We start from the raw sequence: 5071 nt of genomic DNA on the forward strand, positions 1-5071 counted from the left end.
AAAAAAAAAAAAAAAAAAAAAAAAAGAAGAAAAAAAAAAAGAAAAGACTATCTTTGCTTCATTAATATTGCCTTTGTGCCTTTGTCAAAGATCAGTTTACTATATTCATGATCTATTCCTGAGATCTCCATTCTGCTGCATTTGCTTATTCTTTTGCCAGTACTACGCTGTCTTTAATACTGTCACTTTGTGGCAAGTCTTGAAGTTGGGTAGTGGCAGTCCTCTGATGATGTTGTCTTTCAATATTTTAGATCTTTTGCATTTCCATATTAATTTTAGAATCAGTTTGTCAATATGTACAAAATAACTTGCTGGAATTGTTATTGGGATTGCATTGAATCTGTAGATCAAGTGAGGAAGTACTGATATTTATTTATTTATTTATTTATTTATTTAGAGATGGAGTCTCGCTCTGTCACCCAGGCTGGAGTGCAATGGCGCAATCTTGGCTCACTGCAACTTCTGACTGCTGGTTTCAAGTGATTCTCCTGCCTCAGCCTCCTGAGAAACTGGGATTACAGGCGCACAATACCACACCCGGCTAATTTTTGTATTTTAGTAGAGATGGGGTTTACATGTTCATCAGGCTGGTCTCGAACTCCTGACCTCTTGGTCTGCCCGCCTCGGCCTCCCAAAGTGCTGGGATTACAGGCATGAGCTACCGCACCCAGCCAGAAGTGATAACAGTAAATCTCCTGTCCATGAATATGGAATGTATCTCCAATTATTTAGATGTTCTTTGAAGATTTTCATCCAAGTTTTGTGCATATTTTGTTAGACTTATACCTATGTATTTCATTTTGGGTGTTGCTAACATAATGCTAATGTGTTTTTAATTTCAAATTCCACTTACTCATTGCTGGTATAGGAAAATGATTGGCTCTTATATATTAATTCTGTATCCTGAAACCTTGCTATAATTGCTTGTTAGTTCCAGGAGGGATTTTCTGGTCAGATTTTCTACATAGATGGTCATGTCATCTGCTAACAAAGACAGTTTTATTTCTTCCATCCCAATCTGTATAAAATTTCCTTTTCTTATCTTATTGCATTAACTAAGACTTCCAATATGATGTTGAAAAGCAGTGGTGAGAGAGGACATCCTTACTTTGTTCCTGATCTTAAGGGAAAGCTTTGAGTTTCTCACCATTATATCTGATGTTAGCATAGGTATTTTGTAGATGTTCTTTATTAAGTTGAGGAGATTCCTGTCTATTCCTAGTTTGCTGAGAGTTCTTATCATGAATGGGTGTTGGATTTTGTCCAGTGTTTTTCCTGTATCTATTGATATGCTCATGTGATTGATTATGTAAATTGATTTTCTTTTTTTGTTGTTGTTGAGACCCAGTCTCGCTCTGTTGCCCAGGCTGGAGTGCAGTGATGTGATCTTGGCTCACTGCAACCTCCACCTCCCAGGTTCAAGTGATTCTCCTGCCTCAGCCTCCCAAGTAGCTGAGATTACAGGCTCGTGCCACCACGCTGGGCTAATTTTTGTACTTTTTAATAGCGACAGGAGTTCACTACGTTGGCCAGGCTGGTCTTGAACTTCAGAGCTCAAGTGATCCGCCCACCTTGGCCTCCCAAAGTGTTGGGATTACAGGCGTGAGCCACCGCACCTGGCTGTTAATTGATTTTCAAATGTTAAACCAGCCTTGCATATCTGGGATAAATCCTACTCAGTTGTGGTATATAATTCTTTTTGCACAGGATTTGCTAATAGAGATGTTCCTCAACTTTTGTTGGTGTTAAGTCCCAATAAACCCATTGTAAATTGAAAATATAAATCAAAAAATGCATAGTACACCTAACCTATCAAACATCATAGCTTAGCCTAGCCTACCTTAAATACGTTCAGAATACTGGCCAGGCATGGTGGATCACATCCATAATCCCAGCACTTTGGGAGGTCAAGATTTGCAGATCATAGTCAGGACATCGAGACCATCCTGGCCAACATGGTGAAAACCTGTCTCTATTAAAATACAAAAAAATTAGCCAGGTGTGGTGGCGTGCACCTGTAGTCCCAGCTACTCGAGAGACTGAGGCAGGGCAATCACTTGAACCCGGGTAATGGAGGTTGCAATGAGCCAAGATTGGGCCACTGCACTCCAGCCTGGTGACAGAGCAAGACTCCGTCTCAAAAAAAAAAAAATGCTGAGAATACTTATATTAGCCTATTGTTGGGCAAAATAATCTAAGACAAAGCCTATTTTATAATAAATTGTTGAATATATTGAATACAGTATAGTACAGTATTCGTTGTTTACCCTCATCATCGCATGGCTGATTGGGAGCTGCAGGTTACCACAGCTGCCCAGCATAAGCAAGTATGATATTGCATATAACTAGCCCAGGAAATCATCAAAAATCAAAATTTGAAGTACTATTTCTACGTAATGGTTATTACAGTCACACCATCATAAAGTCAAAAATCTTTAAGTAGACCCATAGTGAGTTAGGGACTGTTTGTATTTTGTTGAGAATTTTTGCATCTATATTTATGAGTGATATTAGTCTGTAGCTTTCTTACACTGTCTTTGCCTGGCTTTGATATTAGGGTAATGCTGGACTTATATAATTAGTTAAGAAATATTTTCTCAGGCCAGGCACAGTGGCTCACGCCAGTAATCCCAGCACTTTGGGAGGCCGAGATGGGTGGATCGCTTGAGGTCAGGAGTTCGAGACTAGCCTGGCCAACATGGTGAAGCCCTGTCTCTGCAAAAAATACAAAAAATTAGCCAGGTGTGGTGGTGGACGCCTGTAATCTCAGCTACTCAGGAGGCTGAAGCATGAGAATTGCTTGAACCCAGGAGGCAGAGGTTGCAGTGAGCCAGGATCGCATCATTGCACTCCAGCCTGGGAGATGAGCGAAACTACATCTCAAAAAAAAAAAAAAAAAAAAGAAGCAAGAATTGTTTTCTCTAACTCTAATCTTCTGAAAGAGATTGTAGAGAATTGGCATGTTAAAGTCTCCAGCTATTATTGTATTGGGGTCTGTCTCTCTCTTTAGCTCTACTAATATTTACCTTAAACATCTGGGTGCTCCAGTGTTGAGTGCATAGATATTTAAGTGTTGGCCGGGCATGGTGGCTCATGCCTGTAATCCCAGCACTTTGGGAAGCTGAGGCAGGTGGATCACCTGAGGTCAGGAGTTTGAGACCATCCTGGCCAACATGGTGAAACCCCGTCTCTAGTAAACATACAAAAATTAGCTGGGCATGGTATCACATGCCTGTAGTTCCAGCTATTTGGAAGTCTGAGGCAGGAGAATCACTTGAACCCGGGAGGCAGAGGTTGCAGTGAGCCGAGATGGTGCCACTGCACTCCAGCCTGGCAACAGAGCAAGACTCCATCTCAATAAAACAAAATAAAATTGTTATATCCTCTTGCTGAATTGACTCCTTTATCATTTATATAATAACTTTGTCCCTTACAGTTTTTGTCGTGAAATTTATTTTGTCTGAATAAGCATAGCTTCTCCTGCTCTTTTGTTTGTTTGTTTCCATTGGCATGGAACATCTTTTTCCATCCCTTTATTTTCAGACTGTGTGTCTTTATAGGTGAAGTGCATTTCCTCCAGGCAACAGATCACTGAGTCTTGTTTTTTTTTTTTTTTTTAATTCATTCAGCCACTATATGTCTTTTGATTGGAGACTTTAGTCCATTTACACTCAGTGTTATTATTGATAAGTCAGGACTTACTCCTGCCATTTTGTTATTTGTTCTCCGGTTCTTTTCTGGTTTTCTCTTCTTTCTTTCTTGTCTTCCTTTTAGTAAAGATGATTTTCTCTGGTGGTATGATTGAATTTCTTGCTTTTTATTTTTTGTGTTTCCGTTATGTTTTTTGATTTGAGGTTACCGTGAAGCTTGCATATACTGTCTTAAAACGTATTATTTTAAGCTGATAGCCACTTAACACTGCTTGCATAAACAAACTAACAAGCAAAAGGAAAACTAATAAAACCTCTACATTTTAACTTCATTCCCCAGCTTTTTAACTTTTTATCTCATCTATTTATTATTGTCCTACATATGTCTTGAAAATTTGTTGTAGTGATTATTTTGACTAGTTCATTTTGTCTTTCTACTTAAGAGTAGTTTGCACACCACAGTTACAGTGTTATAATAGTCTGTGTTTTCCTGTGTATTTACTATTACCAGTGAGTTTAGTACTTTCAGATGATTTCTTATTGCTCACTGACATCCTTTTCTTTCTGAATTGAAGTACTCCCTTTAGCATTTCTTGTAGGACAGGTCTGGTACTGATGAAACCCCTCAGCTCTTGTTTGTCTGGAAAAGTCTTTATTTCTCCTTCATGTTTGATGGATATTTTCACTGGACATACTATTCTAGGGCAAAAGTTTTTTTTTCCTTCAGAATTTAATTTTTTTATTTTTTTATTATACTTTAAGTTCTGGGGTACATGTGCAGAACGTGCAGGATTGTTACATAGGTATACACGTGCCATGGTGGTTTGCTGCACCCATCAACCCATCATCTACGTTAGGTATTTCTAATGCTATCCTCCCCCAGCCCCCCACTCCCCGACAGGCCCTGGTATGTGATGTTCCCCTCCCTGTGTCCATGTGTTCTCATTGTTCAGCTCCCACTTATGAGTGAGAACATGTGGTGTTTGGTTTTCTGTCCTTGTGTTAGTTTGCTGAGAATGATGGTTTCCAGTTTCATCCATGTCCCTGCAAAGGACGTGAACTCATCTTTTTTTATGGCTGCATAGTATTCCATGGTGTATATGTGCCACATTTTCTTTATTCAGTCTATCATTGATGGGTATTTGGGTTGGTTCCAAGTCTTTGCTATTGTGAATAGTGCCGCAATAAACATACGTGTGCATGTGTCTTTATAGTAGAATGATTTATAATCCTTTGGGTATATACCCAGTAATGGAATTGCTGGTTCAAATGGTATTTCTAGTTCTAGATCCTTGAGGAATTGCCACACTTGTCTTCCACAATGGTTGAACTAATTTACACTCCCACCAACAGTGTAAAAGTGTCTCTATTCTTCCACATCCTCTCCAGCATCTGTTGTTTCCTGACTTTTTAATGATCGC

Source organism: Rhinopithecus bieti, unplaced genomic scaffold (assembly GCF_001698545.2).
Source record: "Rhinopithecus bieti isolate Rb0 unplaced genomic scaffold, ASM169854v2 scaffold_29928, whole genome shotgun sequence".
Lineage (NCBI taxonomy): Eukaryota > Metazoa > Chordata > Mammalia > Primates > Cercopithecidae > Rhinopithecus > Rhinopithecus bieti.